Source organism: Mytilus galloprovincialis, chromosome 1, assembly GCF_965363235.1.
Source record: "Mytilus galloprovincialis chromosome 1, xbMytGall1.hap1.1, whole genome shotgun sequence".
Lineage (NCBI taxonomy): Eukaryota > Metazoa > Mollusca > Bivalvia > Mytilida > Mytilidae > Mytilus > Mytilus galloprovincialis.
In genome coordinates, this window is record NC_134838.1 from 18,142,259 (window position 1) to 18,165,885 (window position 23,627).

At 32.6% G+C, this 23,627-nt stretch overlaps 1 protein-coding gene and 1 long non-coding RNA gene across 2 annotated transcripts in view; both read left to right on the forward strand.

The window, feature by feature from the left end:
- The window catches only part of LOC143068035 (transcription initiation factor IIE subunit beta-like), a 210,152-nt gene that overhangs the window by 40,380 nt on the left and 146,145 nt on the right, over positions 1-23,627 (forward strand). The window lies entirely within an intron of this gene.
- LOC143067975 (uncharacterized) lies at positions 4,912-11,368 on the forward strand. The gene is made up of 2 exons (XR_012976075.1): positions 4,912-5,135; positions 5,836-11,368. It is a non-coding gene; the product is annotated as an uncharacterized LOC143067975 (long non-coding RNA).

Sequence of the window (23,627 nt, forward strand, 5' to 3'; positions counted from 1 at the left end):
ACGTGCGTCTGGCGTACTAAATTATAATCCTGGTACCTTTCATAACTATTTGCTATCGTTAACTTTCCATTTATCAGAGCAGAGTACTCAATGCAAAATAGGTGTGAAATCTGTCGGAAAATATGACCGCGTAACTATTTGCTGGGGCAACAATTGATATTTTAATACGCAGTTATTATAGAGAAAAAAAAAGTGGTATGATTGCCAATGAGACAACTGTCCACAAGAGACCAGAATGTTACAGAAATTAACAACTATAGGTCACCGTACGGTCTTCAACAATGAGCAAAGCCCATACCGTATAGTCAACTTTAAAAGGCCCAGAAAGGACAATGTAAAACAATTTAAACGAGAAAAATAACGGCCTTATTTATGTACAAAAAATTAACGAAAAAAATATATGTAACATATAAACAAACGACAACCACTGAATTACAGGCTCCTGACTTGGGACAGGCACATACATACATAATGTGGCGGGGTTAAACATGTTAGCGGGATCCCAACCCTCCCCTAACCTGGGACAGTTGTATAACAGTACAATATAAGAACATATTGTTCACTTCTGAAAGCTGACTTTTTATTGTACTGAAATGAAGCAAAATTCATATAATATCTTTTCAAAGACCAAGAGAAAAAATAAACATCTTGCAATTTTATTAATATCCTATATAGATATATTGATGATGTTCTGTCACTCAATAACCTACAGTTAATAATAGTATTGCATATCATATTTTACACTGAACTTGAAAAAGTTGATACGACTTCCGAAACTAAAAAATCTGATTCACAGCTGGATCATTCTTTGACATTAACATCGATGGACGTCTTCAAACTGGAATCTGTGTCAAACATGATGATTTCAACTTTCCAATGGTGAATTTCCAATTTCTTCTCAGTAACATACATTCAGCTCCATTGCATGACGTTTATATACCTCTAGTCCCTCAGTTTAAGTTTTTTTTACTTTGCCATGTATCTTCTTATGGATTAATGAGTTTTGGACATCGGTAAGCTACTGTTGTCTATGTTTTTCTCTGTCCTGAATGTTCTTGCATTTATTTGTACTGTATTCCTGTCATGTAATGGTGTCATTTTAGTGTTATATTTAACATTGCCATAAAAGTGCGAGGTTTGAATAACCGCAAATCCAGTTTTAACCTACCATTTCGTCTTAAAATGTCCTGTACCAAGTCAGGAAAATGACAGTTGTTATCTTTTAAGTTCGTCTATGTGTGTGTTGCATTGTCGTTTGGTTTTTGTTCAGTTCAGTGTTTACCTTGTTTCATTGGGTTTTTTTTAATAGTTGATGTGTTTCCCTCGGTTACGGTTTGTTTTTGTCTCAATTGATTTATGACTTTCGAACAGCTGTATACTACTGTTGCCTTTCTTTATCTGTCAGTTGTTTATACCAAGTTCTAAAATTAAGAAAAAATCTGCAATGGGTCAACGGGTATTGCATAACAGATGCTGGTTGCAGTGTCATTACTGCAGATCACAATTTGTTTATAGGTAGTGCGATTCCGACTTAATTTATTTACAATTTTCTTATTTTGTTTTTTTTTATGATTTGAACTGAGCGTCACTGATGAGTTTAACGAAGACGAAACGCGCGTCTGGCGTATTAAATTATAATCCTGGTACCTTTGATAACTATTAAACTAATTTGCGATGGACATGAAAAAAGACATAACAGTTCGTGTAATACGTAGCGTTCTGTTAGGAAAGATCAACAATGACTCAGCATTCGTGATTGTTAATGTACACTGTATGCCAGTTAGTAAATGTATGATCTTTACTTCAAGAAGACGTGCACGTTGACTCGTTCACCTTTTTGTGATATTAAAGGCAAGCTTTGATATTTAGTTATGTTTATGAGCTTTTATCCTATCTATTTATGTTTCATTTATATGCAGTAAACAAATGTTATGTACGTTGTTTTATCTTCTTGTTTGTTCAATAAGAAGGCTAAAAGCGATGTGAAGCAACGTCAATGAATAGCGTAAAATGTTAATTAAAAAGATAAATGTTAAAAAATAGTGGCGTTACTCAATTATCACTTTCAAAAATATCTCACATCTGCTTGCGATAAATGATTGTGTAATGTTCAAATTAATGAATGAAACATTTTGCACGAAGAAGCTTCATTCTATAGGGCTGAGAAAAAGATGGAGAAGAGAACGTACCAAGGAGACAATCAAACACCACAAATCCAATAAACACGGACAACAAATTTGCCAAAAAGAACAACGCCATCAGAAATGGGATTAACTCATTTATGATATTTACAATCAAACATAGAAAAGAACAGAAAATATCCAGAATTAAAAAAACTTCTCATAAAAACAATATTTTCAGTTTCATTATTTTAGGCAAAACTAACAAATATAAGTTGATTTATAATTAAACACAGAAACATTCATGGAAACCATAGATTTGTTGGACAGAAACTCATGGCTTGTGTTATGATATTGCAATTTTATCTGAACGTTAGCGAGTATTCAGTGGTATGTTTTCTATTATACCTGTTTTTCAAAATCACACGGATTTGTCCTTATTAACGAAACAACGCTTTGTGATTAAAAATTAGATTTAGAATCGTCAGGTGTTACCAGAGGCTTTGTGAAAGTTCTTATGATAAGGTTTGCCTAAATGGTTTAGCCCCTAAAGAACTGTCATCTCTTAGATTTTTCCTTTCTGTAAAATATTCAGTTGGTGGAAGACGGGTGCTTTCATGATATAGGACTAAAACTGTGCGGCTTATTGGTAAAAGGTGTAGAGATCCTATAGGGATATTCACACTCATACATCAAACCATATTGACAATACCATGGAAAAAACGGCAAACATTGGAAAAAACGACAAACAACAGTGCACAAATGACATCATAAAAATCCAAAGACTGAACAACACGAACTACAATATAAACAAATTTTAATAAAGCTTAGTTATGTGAACAAATATTGTATCAAAACACAAAAAAAAAAAAAACACTTTAACAGTGCTGTAGATACCAGTGTTTTTTTTTATATCTAGCTTCCTGTAGTAATAAACACTTAATGCCCTTTCTTTTAATTGATTATGAGCCGTCCTTTATCAAATTCGGCTTTTGAAGCCTAAAACTGCAAGTTGCACTAAAATGTCGTCTTTTAAGTCAGTTGCAATATGCACCTAAATCTTTTCTTTTTGTATTAGATTTTGGTATTTTTATTGTGGGAATATGATTCTGATCAATAAATTGAAATTTCCACTGTTTAAAACGATATTCTTAAGCATTTTGAATCCTTAATATGTCAGTGTGTGATAATTCTCGACACTTTGCTGTTGATTTCCATAAAATTACAAGATTTATCTGACAACTGAAACCATATTGTACTTAACTGTATTTTGAAACATAAAAAAAAAACCCAATCAAATGAAATTGTAACTATATGAAGTTGAAAAAAATATTTTGAAAAACAGATATTTTCAAATAAGAAGATAAAACTTCAAATTCAGAGATGATACAATCTTTAAGTAATCATATTGGCTTAAAAATCCAACCATTCAGTCATAGTCGAAATATACGTTTCTACTACTTGATATAAAACTTTAAAAATCAAAGTTTAGCATGTGATTAAGTGCAGAAAAAAAGAACCAGTGTCAATGATATTGTCGAGGAAATCTGGAATCGGCATGACAAAATTCAAAATTAATCTATTCACAATCGTTATGTATGACCTAACTAACTTCTGAACTTAATTGATATAAATTGCACCGTACTAACACTAATGATAAGTTTAGGTCTTTAAATATCAGAATAGTCGTCTGATCTGTGATTCTATTGATTGTGTTCTATTTCCGAATGTAAATTTCTGACTGAGAGTTGATAAACATAATGGGTGATGCATGTAAAGCAGGCGATGCTTACCTATCGATGATCTCGGTCTTTTCTCTTTTACGGGTTAGCGGAGCATCTGAGATCACCCCAATGAGGTTTGTGTTGCTTAGTCTTTAGGTTTCTATTATGTGTCTTCTGTATTATTATTTGGTTGTTTGTCTTTTTATTTTAGCCATGGCGTTGTCAGTTTATGTACAATCTATGAGTTGGACTGTCTTTCTGGTATATAGTTATCAAAGGTACCAGGATTATAATTTAGTACGCCAGACGCGCGTTTCGTCTACATAAGACTCATCAGTGACGCTCATATCAAAATATTTATAAAGCCAAACAAGTACAAACTTCCCTCTTCCTAATATTTTCCTAAGACTTTTATCTTTTAAGTCGATTTGTGAGATTTGAACACCTGTAAACAACTGTTTCATAAATGTAGGCTTTGTTGAGCGCTATTTATAAACAGGAGCAAAGTGAAAATAACTCTTAATAAATTTGGCTATTCCGAGGCGCTTTTTGAGATTTACAGCCATAAATGAGTTAATGGACACTAGCTAGGAGGCATAAAAAACTGAAATGTGATTTTTTTTTGTCCAATAATTAATGACAGTGAAATAGTGAAAAACAAAAGAAACATTTCTAATGAATTATTCACTTGAAAATGAATAATATGACCTCATTGAACCCGTATTCATGTGAACATCAATTGAATCTCTGAACAAGAGATGAGTTACGCATGAACTATGCGTGTTCATCTAATAAACGGAAAAGAATTTCAACATTGAAAGTGAAACAAGGGTAACCTTTTAGTTGACTTACTTGATCTACAAAAACTTGTTCTTATGCAGGAAAAATTACATGGCGTATGACTAAAATACACCCCAAATGCTGATACAAAATTTGGAGGTTCTGCATCATAAATTGTTTGTTTTACATTTTTTATTTTGATACCCATTTTTTAATGTTTTAAGTGGAATGTGAGAATTTAAGTCATATCGGCGAACATGAATTTGACATCTTGTGTCATCTAAAAGGATTTAAAATCTACAATTTTAAAGCCCGTTATCCATTGGGTACAAACTCGAAGATTTTAATTTGGGCAGGTGGTGGTTCACTGTTGGGTATTTAACATTTGTGTTTATTAGTTTGATCGCAACCTCGCTTTGGTCTTTTCGAAATACGTCGGCAAGATTGCAGCAGACGAAAATTGGACGAGAAAATAATCTTCTTAAAAAAGTTGAAATAACACCTGAAATAGGTTTGATAAAGGGCTATAAGTTTATTTTGATATACGATAAAGACGGATTGATATCGATTTAATCCCGATGTCTTGAAATTTTAGTTAAAAACGACATTTAAAAACATACAAAAATTTAATGTGCAAATGAATGTCGAATTTAAGTAAACGGTCACAGCCAAAAATAAATCAAACCAAGATTGTGTTAGACATTATATTTTTATGCAATTTGAAAATGTGAAGGAATTTATAACTGTTATTGCCGTACTTTAGTGATATAAGGGGTTTTCAAATCAACCAAATATTTTCACAATGAAATTTTGAAATAGCTTATTGTCAGCATATAAATTGATGCAGTCGATAACTTAGTTCATCTAAATACAGGACAAAAATGAGCAAAAAGTTGAGTGTTTCGACTCTATTTATTGACAAACTTGTAATGACAAACTTCCGGTTAACGGTGGGCATAAAAACCGGAACCGGCTTTGATAAACTCGTATGTTTCGGATTTGCACAAATGGCAAAACAATCATTTTAGTAAGTAGTAATTGATTCTTAGTTTATATATCCTGAGAATAACACGAAAGAGCAAACTATAGGCATATAATCGGAGAGAGATTTGTGAAATACGTATGTTTTTGGATATTCATTATTAATATTTTATATATATATATAAGGTAAAGCACATGTATTTGAATGAAGATAACACATACACTTTAAGTTTCAGATCATGTATAGGAGGTCCGGCAGAAAAAGGGTGCCGACAAGCAGGGCAAATAATGGAGGCGCAGCGGCTGCTGCAAAGAAGTCGAAACAGCAACAGGAAGAGGCGACTGCTAATATTGCAGATAGATTACCTAGAACAAGTGGAACACCACCTGTACAGCTCGGCTCAAACACAGTGACAACTAATGTACTACCACACAGTCCAATAATGATCCCAGCAACACTGCCAGCAGAAACAATTTACCCTGCTCCAGGTAATACAACATTACACCAACCCCTAATTAACACAGGTTATGCCTTACCCATTGAAACGGTTAAGGCGTCAGATGACATAGCGCGAAACGTATCGCAAAATGTCAAACAAAAAGTAATAAATGGGGAATATGTAGATATGGGCAGTTTGTTAAATAATTCACAAAACATAACAGGAGTGAATCAAACACTTACATTTAATCAGGGACAGATTATATTACAACCTAAGCAACAGGATACAAGAATTAACACAATAGGTATATGGACGGATGCCTTTTTAATATATATCAGTATTTATTGTACTATACATACATCTCAGTTCCAAGAACTGTTGAAGTATATGCAAACTGTCAGGTTAGGGGCTAAACGCTATGCAGGTTTAGGATGGAAATTGTATGATGAACAGTTTAGACTACGTAGATCACAGGAGCCTGCTGGATCCTGGTCTGTCATAGACACTGAGCTATGGTTATTGTATATGCAACCAGCAGGTCCAATTAATGGGCCAGAGTTCAATATTGCACAAAAACCAACAAACAATTTTCTTAAATGCTATGCATATAATTATAATGGGACGTGCACCCAACAATATTGCACATACAAACATGCTTGTTTAAAATGCAGTGGGGTACATCCGGTTATATATTGCACTAATAGCAAAGTGACTAACTCTAATAATCCTCAGTCACCTGGGATTGTTCAGAGATTCAGATCAGCCCGGCCTCAAGCACCACAAAAAACAGCATCTAATTTTCAACCCTTTGCACCTAGGCAAATGCAAAATAACACAAGATTCCGTTCTCCTGGAGCATTTATGGGACAAAGGCAAAACCCCAGTCAAAATTAAATCTTTAAGAGAATTACTGTCAAATTATGAAAACAAAACTGATGCAGCAATGTTATTATTGGGATTTATAGAGGGGTTTAGATTAAACTATACTGGTCCAAGGATCTCGAGTTTTGCAAGCAATCTCATTTCGGCAGAAGTTCACAAAACTGAAACGAATTTAAAATTACAAAAAGAAGTGCATCTTGGTAGAATGTTGGGCCCCTTTTCAAAAATACCAATTTCAACTTTAAGAATATCTCCTATTGGGGTAGTTTCAAAAAATGACGGTGGATGGCGTCTTATAACTCACTTGTCATATCCTCTAAACTGGAGTGTGAATGATTTCATTGATCCAGAAATTTGTAAAGTAAAGTATTCTTCTTTTGATAAAGTGGTTGGGATGATCTCTGAATTAGGAAATAACGTGCTTTGCGCAAAAATGGACATTAGTCAGGCCTTTAGAATTTTATTGGTTCACCCAGCTGATTTTGACCTTCTGGGAATTTTCTTTGATGGGAAATATTATATTAATAAATGTCTGCCTGAAGGCTGTTCTATATCATGTGCCCTCTTTGAAAAATTTGCCACTTTTTTGCATAAAACAGTTGCATTGAAAGCTGGCATTGAGACTTTAGACCACTATTTGGATGACTTTTTCTTTGCTGGTGAAAGTTCAACGGATAATTGTACCATTTTGATGGACACTTTTAATGAAGTATGTAGGCAGCTAGGTGTTCCACTAGCAGAGAATAAAACAGTAGGTCCTACCACATGTATCACATTTTTAGGCCTTGAAATTGACACAGTACTTATGTTGGTTAGAATCCCCCCTGAAAAACTGGATAAACTTAAATTTATGCTTGATCAGGTCTTGTCGAAAAAGAAAATGGCACTGAAGGAACTTGAATCAATTACTGGTTTAATGGCATTTTGTTCAAGGGCTATTATATCAGCCCGTGCTTTTATTCGTCGTTTTTACGATTTGATAGCTTCAGTTAAGAATGGAAAGCCTTATTATACTGTCAGATTGAATTCAGAGGTCAAAGCAGATGCTAGAGTTTGGCTAAATTTTCTAGATCAATTCAATGGTCAGTGTTATTTTCCTGATAGATTTTGGTCGACTAATGAAAGTCTGGAATTATTCACTGATAGTGCAGGTAATGTTTTATTAGGTTGTGGAGCTTATTTTCAAGGTCACTGGGTACAATACCAGTGGCCAAGTAGTTGGGCTGATACTAGCATTTTATTGGATATAACATGTTTGGAGCTTATTCCCATCGTGCTGTCGTTCATGATATGGGGTCGTTCATTTAGAAATAAAAAGATTCTGTTGAGAATAGATAATCAGGCATTAGTAAGCATTGTGAACAAAAGAACATCAAAATCAAAGAGAGTTATGATATTGATAAGACAACTAGTTTTTCTCACTATGAACAATAACATACAATTTAGGGCACAACATATTGAGGGTGAGCATAATGCAATCGCAGATGCTCTTTCTCGATTTCAGGAACAACGTTTTATGGACTTGGTCCCGAATGCAGACAGTTCTCCAGCAGCAATCCCACAAGAATTCCTGTCGATGATTTCAGAACTGAAATGAATCATTTACTTATAAATTCATTAGCACCCAGTACACAGAAAGCATATTTGCATAGCATGGACATATTTGTTAAATTCAGAGAAAATCATGGTTTTTCTGATGTCTGGCCTATTCCGCTTGATGACTTGACATCATTCATTGTTTATATGTTTAGAAAGAAATTGTCCCACTCAACAGTATCTGGCTATATTTCAGGCTTAAGTTACTTTAATAAAATCAACAATTTAGAAGACAATACACAGAAATTTGTTGTCAGAAAATTGATTGAAGGAATAAAAAGGTTGGGGGGCCCAAATCAAAAGGACACTAGATTACCCATAACGAGAGATATATTGGAAAAATTATTGAGGTCACTGGCGGTGATTTGCAAAAACGGGTATGAGACAAAACTGTTTATGGCTTCATTTTCGCTAGCCTTTCATGGTTTTATGAGAGTAGGTGAAATAACAGTTGATTGTAAAAATAAGCAGATGCATACTGTAAAATTTGAAAATATAAAGCTTTGTGATGCAAGATTAGAGGTTTTATTGACGTCATCTAAAACTGATCAGTTTGGTTCTGGAACAACAATCGTTATTTCTAAGCAGAAAAACAAAAATGTATGTCCAGTACAAATAATGGCTAATTTTATTAAAGTTCGCCCACCTTATCTGGGACCTTTATTTTGTCATTTTGATGGATCCCCCCTTACAAGATACCAGTTTTCAGCATTATTAAAAAGGTCTCTGTCAGTAATTGGTATAGAAAACAATGGATTTAAGTCCCATTCCTTTAGAATTGGCATGGCAACTACATGTGCATTAGAAGGTATTTCTGAGGAACAAATTAAAGAAATGGGACGTTGGAAGTCACAGGCCTTTTTGCGTTACATTAGGATTTAAATGCCTGAACATCATATATGTACATTTATTTGTGTAAATATGTTTCTATATTTGCTTATTTTGTAATGCAGTCTTGAGCTGGCATTTAAATAATATTGTATTATGTAAATAAATGGTATGTCCTGCATCAATATAAGCAAGTAATAATTGCTTTCTAAGAATTGCAGGACATGCTACAGTTTGGATCGTTGGATCCTCGATTATTAAGCATGCCTTTGGGGAAGCCAGAGGAAGACCGGGAGGGGTAAACTTGGGGCTGCAGAGGATGGGAGTAAATATTTGGTGGCAGGGAAAATGTGGAGGTAAAGTGCTGGACATGAAACAACAAATAAGAACCATGTTAAAATATGAAGATCCGCCAACTATATTAGTATTACATATTGGAGGCAATGATATAGGGGAAAAAAGTTCAAAAACTCTTTGTGAACTAATAAGGAAACAGTTCAGTTGGATGCGTCAACTGATGTTGGACACAGTTTTTGTCTGGTCTCAAATTATTCCGAGATCAAGTTGGCGTTACTCTGACAATATTAATGCCATGGAAAAATGTAGAATGAGGGTTAATACCTCTATAGCATCATTTTTAACCAAAACAGATGGTTGTTACCTCCGTTACCCTGATATAAAGGCTAATGAATTATTCTTAATGAAAGATGGAGTGCATTTGACGTCTTTGGGAAATAACATTTTTTTGAATACCCTCCAGGGAGGATTAGAAATGATCATCAGGAATCTTGGCATTAATTTAACCTTCCCCGACTGTAAATAGATACAACTGTTATGTTAACATTTTATATCTGACGTTTCAAGTAAGTTACTAGGAAGTAACTTGAAAGTTAATATATTAAATTGTATTTGGCACAGCTTCGCGCAGCTACACCCCCTCTTTTCAGTGGCGGTTGTCCAATCAGATCAAGTTGTTACCCTGATCTTATCGGACAATTTGGCACATTTCGCTGCGCTGGATTTAACATTCATATATTCAGTGAACAGTAATGATAGCCTCTGATTACCAGGGCTCATCAGTCAACTTCTCGTACCAGACATATTACTTAAATATATTTATATTAGTGGTTTGCCATAATTTGCGGTAGCCACATTATAATTTACATATATATTAAATACAGACATTGATAAATATATTTCAGAGCAAGATTGCCAATTTAAATACATATTATATATCATATATGTTATATTTTATTCAAGATAAAGCTGTGGCCAAATACTGCCAAAACCTTATTATCTATTTGTTATGTTTTGGGCCTCGAGGATAAAAGGATTTAAAATCTACAATTTTAAAGCCCGTTATCCATTGGGTACAAACTCGAAGATTTTAATTTGGGCAGGTGGTGGTTCACTGTTGGGTATTTAACATTTGTGTTTATTAGTTTGATCGCAACCTCGCTTTGGTCTTTTCGAAATACGTCGGCAAGATTGCAGCAGACGAAAATTGGACGAGAAAATAATCTTCTTAAAAAACCCACCACCCTCCCAATGTAAATTAATTTTGTGTTACATGTGTATTTGTTCTGAATGGAAGTAAGAAACCAGATACTGCTTTTAAGTTTATATTTCAGCTTAATTCTGCTAATGGTACTGAGATGGGAGAGTAGGAGACAACTAGTGAACACAATGTAGATGTAAAAGTGGACATTGGCAGAGCACATTTGGCACATTTCGCTGCGCTGGATTTAACATTCATATATTCAGTGAACAGTAATGATAGCCTCTGATTACCAGGGCTCATCAGTCAACTTCTCGTACCAGACATATTACTTAAATATATTTATATTAGTGGTTTGCCATAATTTGCGGTAGCCACATTATAATTTACATATATATTAAATACAGACATTGATAAATATATTTCAGAGCAAGATTGCCAATTTAAATACATATTATATATCATATATGTTATATTTTATTCAAGATAAAGCTGTGGCCAAATACTGCCAAAACCTTATTATCTATTTGTTATGTTTTGGGCCTCGAGGATAAAGAAGGTATATGATAATAGGGACATACAAATATAGGTTAGCCCACCTTAGTCAACTATGTCTGAGGGAGTTGGATCATTATTTTCCTAAAAGTTAAATAAACAACCATTACTGTTTATTAAAGAGGAATACAACCAAATAACAAAAACAGAAATAAAAAAGCAGCTTAGGAATGATTGTACCTCGTGAAAATTATATCTATATAGCATTTTTAAAGATGGTCGCTACTCTGTTTCAAAATAACAATTCTTTTAAAAGATTGTTATATATTTAGAGTATATAACAGACTTGATAAAGCATAAACAGTTATAATGTTAATAGCAATTCTCTGTTACCACCAACTTAGTTGCGGCACGCATAGTCTCAGATTTTTCTTGAAATTTGGTCTGTTGGTAGCTATCGATAAACTAACAAGAAATATGTTGCCAAAAAATTAGTTTATGCCCCGGTTGCCATGGTTATGGGTCCCCTTGGATTACAACGCATATTTTGAGGATTAAAAAATGATCCATTTTAAGCAGTTATCATGCATACATTTCAAGTTTTATGAATATTTTGACTATTGTTCATTAAAATATAACACTTTATGAGTGAGATGAAAGATAAAAATTATTTCTGACAAAAGGGGAAGAAGGGGGTAGCACTGATTTAAATAGTGGAATTTTCAATGTATTCAAAAAGGCAAATTATAGGCATTTTGGATGACATAATTTTACACTTTTGCATTCAATTGACCATTTGGCGGGCCATGGCTCTCTTTAGATTTTTCAATCATTTACCATTGGCCAAATTTCCCTTTAATTAAAGAATATGCAAAAATAACAAGGATTTACATAGGTATATGCTGTACAATTAAGAAAAGAAAAATAGTGTTTAGTGGGCATATTTCAAATTGCCCTCCATGGACGAACAAGAGAATTCAAATTAACTGTCAAAAGAACAAAAGTAAGATCAATTTTAAATAATTCAAAAGCAAATTCGGAGACAAATATTTCTACGATTCATGATTTTGGTCTGTTTCAAAATTACTTTTTAACTTTGAATCTTTTTTTAATGAAAATGTAAATATTTTGAATTTTAACAGCGAATATCATTATTAATAGTATTTGGTTAGTTCAATTTACTTTCGGAAAAATACACATTTGAGAGCTTAATCAGCGTATAGATTAACAAGTTTTGAGCATCGGTAAACTACTGTTATCTTTAATTAAGAAATAATTCCTTCATGTCATGCTCTATGCTCATTTTAACATGGGTAGCATTACATTTGTCGATACTTTACACTGAGCGTTAGCGAGGTGTAAAATGTGGTCAAATATAATGCCTACCTATGTTAAAATGAGCATAGAGCATGACACTAAGGAATTATTTCGATTCTAATAGGACAAATACAGTATTTTTATAGGTCGAAGCGTACGAAAATAATGTAAAAATGTTTGGCTTTTCCCGTTTCCTCCCCGAGGAGTCTGTGCATTACATTTCATATTTGATAAGTTTAAAAACTACGAGCAGGGTAAATATATGTTGTTTTATAAAAATATATAATAAAAGTTTATGCTAGCTGCTTAAATGTATATATTTTAAAGGATAACGATGGAAATAAGGTTTATATACACAGTAAGTTTGTGCGCATGTGTCAAACATATTTTGTCCTTATTAGAAGACGGCTTTGTTTACAAAGCGTAATAAGGGCGTCCTATTAGAATTGTAATTTAAGTTGTTAGAGGTTTTATAGTAGTATTATGATAGCAAATATTGTGCCTCAACTTATCAACATTTTGATCCTTCACACAATATGATGCGTCATTAATTTATGTTATTCAAGGCATTACATAAAGGCAACAGTAGTTTACCGCTGTTCAAAATTCATTAATCGATTGAGAAAAAAGAAATTCGGGTTACAAACTGAAACTGAGGGAAACACATCAAATATAAGAAGAGAATAACGACACAACAGAAACACTAAAATGCAACACACACAGAAACGAAACTATAATATATCAATGGCCATTTTCCTGACTTAGTACAGGACATTTTAAGGAAAAATGGTGGGTTGAACCTGGTTTTGTCGCTAGCCAAATCTCTCGCTTTTATAGCAATGTTAAATATAACATTAAAATAACAATACTACATGACAGGTCTATAATACAAATAGATAAATTAAGGCACATGTTTTGTAAGTTGCTTTAAACTAATACTGAACTTAACATCTAGGCTTGTAAACCATTAAATGAATAATGAATAACCTTTATTTGAAGGAATAGCATAGGTACTCTAGAAAGCATCAATATAAAAAAAAAATCATTGTTGTTTTTCCTTTATAGTATTTCACGCAAGAGACGTGTTATTTTTTTATATGTGACTTTCATACTTTGGGTTTTGTCAAGTGCATGCATTGGTAGATTATCTGCAATTCACCTTCTTTTCTGTTTATTTATTAATTTACATGTCTTGTATTCTTACCGTGAAGATTATTAGAAGTTCCTGTTGATATAAGTGTGCACCTTTGTATTATTTAACATTAAAGAGTACTTTTGAAACGTTAACGTCTTCGAACCCTTTAAGCCTCGATGGGATCTGAATGTAGGACGTGAGTAACGTTCATCGTCGTTTGATAACTTCCGATAAAAATTCACCAAAGATAGCAGGTTATATGTTGCGTAAACACGACGCATATTGTTCGTCTACATCAGACATATAAAAGATGGCGAAGGTACCAAAGGATTATTCAAGTTAATAAGTCGTACATTAACTTACTTGTCCATGGCAAACAAAGATAGTAAACAAAACACAGAATAGTAAACTAATATTGAGCAACACGAACCCTACTAAAACCTTGGGTGATCTCATGGGTTTCTGAGGTGTAACCAGACCATGATCCACATATGTCACGCGTATTTGTGATGAAGTTTGTACAAACCTTGTGATAAATCTAATTCGATAGGAATAATTTTCATGTTGATGAAGAAGGCAATATAGTCTTCTCCGTTTATATATATATATATCTAGATTTCTTTTATTTCCCCAAGTTTAACTTTGAAAATGTTTCCCCGAATATGAAATAAACCATATCTACTATTTAGTTATTCTATTTTCTGTTGACTATAACTGGCTTCTGTATTTGTTGGAGGGCAAGCGTTATTCGTCAAAATTGCGAATAGAGAGGATCAAATGATACTCAAAAAGAGTGTCATTGGGTGCATCGACAAGGTTAACTTTCCCTGCTTTGCATGCATCATCTGCCATGCAAATCCACACTTAATCAAAATGGAACAATCGCAAATACTATGAATTCATTTAATATCGTGGGTATAACTATTCGTTAACTGATGAAAAAGTGTTATTTTGTGAATACTTGATTTCTAGGTTTTGCAAAAGTCTACAAAAACACCACCGTAGTTGACGTATACGTATACAAAATCCATGAAAATTGGTATTTAACGAATAATAATGAATCCACACCAAAATGCAATCGATGAAATTACTGATTAGACAATCGATCTTTTAACAAACAATGCAGTAATATTAATTTATGGATGTTCAAATCTCATAAATTGAATAAGAACACAGGTAAACAAGTCAAATTTTTGAGACATGTGCCTGTAGAAACACAATATCCCCAAAAGGAGCTAGAACGCGTGATTCGACACAATAATTCTGCGAAAACATGCCGTTATTGAGTGGAGAAACTGACATATTATGAAACAGACATATTGTATTGGTATATTACTTTAGAGGGTGACTATAAAAATTATGCAGTAATGATTTCAGTAGTTATTCTTGACAATTCTGTTTGGGCAATATTTATGAAGGGAACCCCTTCTCCACGAGAACTAAAAAAGGTGTGGAAATACATAGGTATATATTGATATATGTAACAAAAAGTATGATACAGCAGAAAAAAGAGTGGTTGGCAATATAAAAGTTGGAATCATCGCGTTTGTTAAAGATTCCAGCTTTAATTAAATAGTCCATCTGTATCAATAGTTATCAAAGGTACCAGAATTATAATTTAGTACGCCAGACGCGCGTTTCGTCCACATAAGACTCATCAGTGACGCTCATATCAAAATATTTATCAAGCCAAACAAGTACGAGGAAAAGATCAAAGTATAAGAAAAGCATTCTTTTTTTTTTTAGTGTATCCTTAATCTCAAGTTCAAGGGAATTTATGAAATTTAAGCACTCAGTGAAGAGAGGCGAAAGATATCAGAGGGTCTTTCAAACCCATAAGTCGAGAATCAACTGACAATGGCATGGATTAAAAAGAAAAAAATCAACAGACAAACAGACAAACAATAGTACAAAAAACACAACATAAAAAACTAAAGAATATCTGAAAGCGAAGTAATTAAACATGTGCAAAATACTTTTTTGTTGGCTTTTAGGTGTTTTCGTATGAATTCCGCTTAATATGAATGCAAACACAAACGGGCAAATGTGCACAATTAGTAACCATTCGAGTACCGACTGTCCAATGAAATATTAGATATGAAATAAATATTGTGGAACTTGAATTCTTGATTTTTTTAGTATTAGTAATGCCTGCGTCTTATATTAGTTGTAGAGCGAAAAGTGATGAAAATAGTAATTGATACTTTTAGACACATGAAATGTATTCTAAGAAAGTAAAATTAATCGGGTAATGTAGGATCATTTTATCTTCAGTTTATTTATCATCTTGAAGTTAACAAATTAAAGTACATAGTGCCGTATCAAAAACTAAAACCATCTGCATACTTAATTCTATTTGACATTCGAATCAGCGACAGATAAGAAGTAATTCTAGTCAAATGTATATTTTTACGATCAATATAATACTGTATATTGTTTGCTCTGAATGGTTCCATCTGCAGATATTTTGATCATGTCGGCCATTATTGATTTCTATGACTGATGACGTCAAACGCGATGTGAGGAACTTGTAAATTGACAATTGTGGGTGTTATATTCTGTTATATTCCTATTCAATCAGAAGCGTGACAGATTTAATAAAGATTTAGTAATGTTATTGGACTAGTGTTCAATTCCATTAGGCGGTAATGACTTGTAGAGAAGACGGTGGATAATGACTGCGCGACTGAAAAACATCGTACAAAAATGTACTTTTTTATACAATTCACCTCAATGTAAATGCTCTTTAAAGAAGATTTTAATTAAAATTTCTAATGCAAATCTAATTAAAAGGAACAATTGGACTGGGAGACATATATATCAAAATTATTCATGCTGTTACTGATTAAGAATGTCTGTATATTTTTGTGTCGGTATATTCAGCAGTGGTAAATAACATGAAACACCTGAAAACATACTAAAAGCATGGAATTAAAATGAATGAAATGAGAAACAAGTGATATTAAAATAGAACTGGGGCAACAGTTAATATTTAAATGTTACATGTTAGATAGTTGGGAATCGCAGGATACCAACTGCTTTTTATTCAACGATATGAGGGGAATAAATAAATTGCATTAAGAACATCCAATTGACTGCAAACTAAATCAGAACCACAGTCATAGTTTTAACAAACAAGAGGTGCTTAATTATAAAGGTCGTTTACTGAGTCGACAGTTTTTTAACGCCTCAAACATTTTTTTTTCTCGAATGTCTTACTTATGAACTGGAAATAAAACATATTCCCCAATATTCCCAAACGAGAGGATTTTTAGAAAAATCCCAACCCAACCTTTTCACTTGTTGTATAAAGAAGGACGAAGACAATCTCCCGTCTTGTCACTGGATACATAAAAGATTTGAGTGGAAGACATCAAAGGGATATTCAAACTTATAAGTAGAAGGTAAACTAACAACGCCATGACAATAAAAACAGATTAAGTCTTCACAAACTTTACAATTATCCTTTAAGGTTGATGACCCTTTCTGTAGACATGTGTATTACGAAATTCTCAAAGTGCTACAATATCAAAACATACAGAGTATGACGTGCCATTTTGGACATCTATCAAAAGAAAACGTTATATAGAAAATGGGAGATTTGGTGGCAAATAAAGCCAAGATTTTTCCAAAAAGCCCACAGACTTTATCACAGAGGAAGCAGGACAAATCGACCCACACTTAATCGCCCCACTTTTTCACCAACTCGCCCCACTCTAAAAAAAAAAAAAACGCCCCAAACTGGTTTACCAAATCGCCCTACTTTTTAAAAAATCGCCCCACATGTGAAATGGGTTAAATCCTGTTTAATATTACTCCTGCCAACTCGTCCCACTTAATGGGAAACGGTAATATCTAGATTAATATATAAGTTTCATGTCTGCCAACTCGGCCCACTTTAATGAAAACTAATCTTCACAGAATACAAAAAAACTAAAATTTATTTAAATACTCTTATTGATATTAAATGATGTTTCTCATTCTGAAATTATAATTCTAAATATAATGTTCGTATTGTTGGAGAATATTTTTATTCTTGTAAGCTTAGTTATTTGCATAACAATTGAAAAGAAACCTGTTAATTGTATCATAATGCAATATATCATAATAATTAAAAGATTTCAATTAATAGCAATTTGTTATCATATCAATTACCGGATTGGTTACTTTTGTCTCTGAATTAAGAATAATTCAACACTAACGATCAATCAGAGAAAGGCAAATGTTACTTTCAAGTAAATATCAAAGCGAATGCCTATTCATTCATTCACAATAACTGTGTGTCGTGTTTTTGTTAGTAAAAGTAGTAAAAGCAGGTTTTGTCGTTGAGAAATTGATTGGTAAGTTTTGTTTATGGTTTGAAACCAAACAAAAATGAGAAATTTATGGCTTGGTATCAAAATCATAAAAAGCAAAGTAACCTTTGACATGCATTTACTATGTCTACTGTGTATCCCTGTGTTGTGTGTGACGCTCACGTGCGTCCCAGACAGGAGGCACTGCAGTGTGATTCTTGTGACCGCTGAAAGCATCGTTCTTGCAATTCTGGTTAGTCTTTATAGTTATACTTTATTTACTTTACATTGTACTGGTGAGGTTACTGCTTTAGAAATCTACATATTATTGTTTTTTATATGAGTATCATTCATATTAATATATATTTGTTAAAGCATTAAAGTTGAATTTTATTCATTATACGCCAACTAGAAATAAATATAAAAAATATCTTTAAATAAATCTTAACCATGTTAACAGAGAATCCTTAACGGACGTGTTATTTCTAAAAGATAATTTATTTATTTATTTATTTATTACATAGCTTTTATATAGCGCCTATCCAATAAACATAATACTCTAAGCGCTAATTAAAAGCATTGAAAGGGAAAATATATATCACAATGTATACCATAAAAACATATTATAATATTTATAATATAACAGTCAACCAAAAATTAAATAAAATAATGAAATTTTTTTTTAGTATTTACATGCATTTGCAAAAGTTGGTAGATAAGTGACACAGTACCATCCTTTGTTAATTTGTCTGAACAAACAAGATGATTTTATTATGAAAAGTAATTATTTATAATAAAATTAGTAATTTTCACTTGTATGAAACCATTTTTTGTTAAATACGATATTCGCACGTGCCATCCTTTCAAATTCAACATATCCTTAATTGTCAGCTGGTATCATTCTTTATTGGAACTTACACCAACAAAGATATATGAGTTAGTTTGAATTTAATCTTAATTACGAAAATGGAAAAAAAAATAAGCAGTGACCATTTTTTTTCTTATTTCCTTGCATGAAACCATTTGACAGGACTTAGTGTATAATACGATGGCAAGTGCCATCTATTCAATTTCTGTTTATGTTTGATATCTAATTCTGTATATTCCATAAGTGGGGCGAGTTGGCAATAGGAGATGTCTATTTATTTATACTTGTTTTAACCAATATCTTGATTTATATGCTTGTTTTTTTTTTTTTTTTTTTTGGAGGTGGAAATCGTTGATTTCATTGCATGTAATAATTCTTTATCTATCAAGCTCCGAGTTGTCAAATATAGAAGTACAGGAGGAAAGGCAGCAATTTCTTTTTAATGAAGTTTCAATGTTTAGCATCGAAACAACACAAGTAAACACTATCCTTTAAAAAAACGTTATATAACCGGGTCTTCCAGATATTCGACTAAACATCTGTCTTTAGTTCGTCCCATAATTATTTCTACAATGCAAGATATTTCACGCCTACAGCTTCACTCACAATCTTTACAATTTTGTAGTATTATCAAAACTGGATTTTTCTACGCTTTATACTACAATTCCCCATGCTCTGTTGAAGAAATCGACTGTATCTTCTTTTTTAACAGACCTCTTTTTCTTAAAAAAAAAAAAAGATTTTTAAATAATGAAAAATTTCACTTTATAAGAAACCACACTGATTACGACAGCAAAACACCGAAGATGATATCATCAATTTGATCTAACATAGATTTGATGGATATGAGATCTTGCAAGTTATGTGGATTGATATTTAAACAGGTAGTCGGTATTTCAAATTACGAATTGTGCAACTCTAATGTTCGATTCTGAAATCATTTGAAGCAGAATTCGTGCAGAACATTTCAAAGGACAAAAAATAAACAGCTTTATGCAAACATATTCAATTATTCTCTCAGAAATATTGATTGTGTCGTGTCACTCAGTCACCAAGATTTCAGTTGTTGCTGCATCTAACATATCCCAGTGAACTCTTCGACATACGTATATGATGACTTCATCTTTCCAATAGTTAACTTCCCAAATCTCAGCAGTAAAGTACCCACTCAACTATGGAATTGATGGAATACTTAATTCGACTATATAAAGTGTAGATTCATACAACTGTACATCAAAATAGTGGATGAATAGCTAAATAAATGGCGGATAACTAGTAGATATACTGCAGGGAAGAAACTGACGGTAGACTTCAATCTTCAATCGAAAATGATGTTACATGTATGTCATGTTTAATCTCTAATTGGATTTTATAATCATCGCTTATCATCTCTCTAAACAAATAACGATGTGTCTCCAAATCATGAATACAGTGAGAGGTTTAGCGCTATAAAACCAGGTTCAATCCGCCATTTTCCATATTTTAGAATGCCTTTACTAAGTCAAGAATATGACAGTAGTTGTCCTCGATGCTCTTCAACTTTGTACTTGTTTAGCTTAATAACTATTTTAATCTGAGCTTCACTGCTGAGTCTTATGTAGACGAAACGCCCGTCTGGCGTATCAAACTATAATCCTGGTACTTTTGATAACTATTTACACCACTTGGTCGATGCCATTGCTGGTAGACGTTACATCACCAGCCCAGTAGTCAGCACTTCGGTGTTGACATGAATATCAATTGTGTGGTCATTTCATAAATTTCCTGTTTACAAAAGTATGAATTTTACGAAATACTATGGATTTTCTTATCCCAGGCATATATTACCTTCGCCGTATTTGGCAAAACTTTTTGGAATTTTGGGTCCTCAATGCTCTTCAATTTTGTACTTGTTTGGCTTAATAACTATTCAATCTGGGCGTCACTGGTGAGTCTTATGTAGACGAAACGTGTGTCTGGCGAATTAAATTATAATCCTGGCAGCTTTGATAACTATATAAATAGACAGATAAATACATTTAACAGGAAACCCATTTACATTTGTAATTTAGGCAACAACATACGATTTCAATGCTTGAATATATAACCCATCGCTCTTTGAAAAGCATTTTAGAATTGTTCTCTAGGTAAGCAGTATTCTCTTAAAATGAGATTATCATAATCTATCCGATTAACTTTAGATTAGTATAAATGTCAGGAATATGACAGTTGTTATCCATTTGTTTGATGTGTTTGGACTTTTGATTTTTACAATTGACGAGAGACTTTCCGTTTTGAGTTTTTCTCGGAGTTCGGCATTTTTATCATAATACTTTCTACCTTTATAATAGTGGACCATTTTAAAGATAATTATTTTTTAAAACACCTTTCGTACATTATCAGATAACCTGAATAAACAATATGTTGTAATCACTTGTCGTTTATGTTAACTTTTTGGAATTAATTCCAAAGGACAAGTCAAATTACTTTGAACAAGTCTCCCCCAAAAAAGTTTTGTTCCAATTGGCCGCAAGAAAAAAGGAAATTTTGATTCGCTAACATATAGCTTTAAATGTTTTTGAGATCCCTTTATTCCGTTGAAACTAGTGCTGATATAAATTTTATAATCTGTCGTGATTTCAGTTCCAGTATATATCATTCCAACTCGAAATGGGTGGTTACTTGTACTCATCCTGTGTTAAACTTTGATATCATGAAGCCCATGTTTCTACAGGTTTATGGGCTTACACTAGCATTAAAAATAGATGTTATAGGAATCAACACCGAAGCAGAGAAAAAACATCGAGCTATTATATGTTTAAATATTAATATTTTCTTCAAATCAGAAAAGGGCTCAAAGGACATGTATACTATTTTAAATCATGTTATAATACCTATAGATTTTACAGCAGAAGAAAATTAAATGGTATTTTAAAGTCATATGAAACTTCAACTTGAAAAAAAATATGCGTATGTTTTTTATAACTACATAGCTAATTTGAATCAAAAAACTTATATACATATACACATTTTAATATGCACCCACCATTCCATATAGCACCGTCTCTTGGTGCCTCCTACAATCCAGCTAGACATATTTAGCCTACTCACAGAATTCGTTTTTGTTACTTTCTAGAGGTGTGTCTGAGACGAGTATATGAAAACTGTTGTTTCTTGTTTTTATGTGTAACTATGAATACTGCATTGTTTATTATATTTGTAAAAATAATATTATAATGATATTATATTATGCTCCTTGTGAGCCCATTTGATGGAAATAAAGCATACTTTTTTCTGAAGAAAATTCCTTAATCTGTCCAAATTAAGAAGAAATTTACATGTTTTAATTGTTAGTTTCCAACCAACAATTTGCCGACATGTTTTCCGTATGCAGTAACCTCATCGCGACCTTTCTCGTAAAAATCCGATGATCGCCATTCGCAAGTGCGAAATGGAAAACTAAATTGGCAGAGAGAGTCAACAAACGAAAACATCCGTCATCGAAAGAAACTGTATCTTATTGTGCATGTTATACACTTGCTTACCTGAATGTCCTTGCCTCTTTGATGATTGTTTACAAAGGCGAAAATCGGTTAAGTTGGGTTTCAAAACACGATCATCTATGTACTGACATATTTTTACTACATTTACCGAGCGAAATATTTTTTTTTAATGATTATACGATATAGATGTGTATAAAATGATAAAATCGTGCACAGGAGACTAAGTTTATGATATATATTTGCATTGATTCATAAATTGGATTAACATTACCTTTCACCAGTCACTCGTTTCCTGTGACTTGTAAATAAAAGTTGTAGAAAATAGGAAAATATACACTTTTGTGTTACAAAGTTTTCAAAAAACGCTAGGTTATTTTGGTTTCAAAATATAGAATTATTCTGTATAAATTGGGTACAAACACCTTGTAAATTGTAATTTGTTTACATTTTGCAAAGAAGAACCAGAAATTATAGGACATTTAATATTCGTTGTTGTATTGTAGCCGACATTTGGCACGATCTAAATTCTTTGATTTTGATATAGATCTAGTACTTTCATATCGAAATTCCACTAAATTTGAATTGTTGGCCTCTATCAGAATTATAGATTGATAAAAAATAAAGTTATTTTACTGAAAAAGTACTTCATTTACAGATATAAGGTGCAAGATATAAAACCACATATAAAAGGACTTTAAATTACACAAAAGAAGACTTGATTTTAGAGAACATATTTCCTAAGAATATTTAAATCAAGGCAACAGTAGTACACTGCTGTTCATAAGTTAATTGAGAAAAATACAAATCCAGGTTATAAACTAAAACTGAGGGAAACACATAAAATATAAGAGGCGAACTTCGACACAACAGAAACTCAACATTAAAATTAACACACACAGAAACGAAGTATAATATAACAATGGCCATGTTCCTAAATAATAAAAAAGAAATAGTGGGTTGAACCTGGTTTTGTGGCATGCCAAAAGTCCCGCTTTTATGGCAATGTTAAATATAACATTGAAATGACAACATCACATGATAGGACTAAAATACAAAAAAAAAAAATGGAAGAACAAAACTTGTACTGGAACCCCTTATGAGACGAAGAAACAACTATATGATTGAAAAAAAATTGAGATAGAAAAACTGTTGGTTTTAAAGAAACCAAAAGTGTTGTTAAAACATT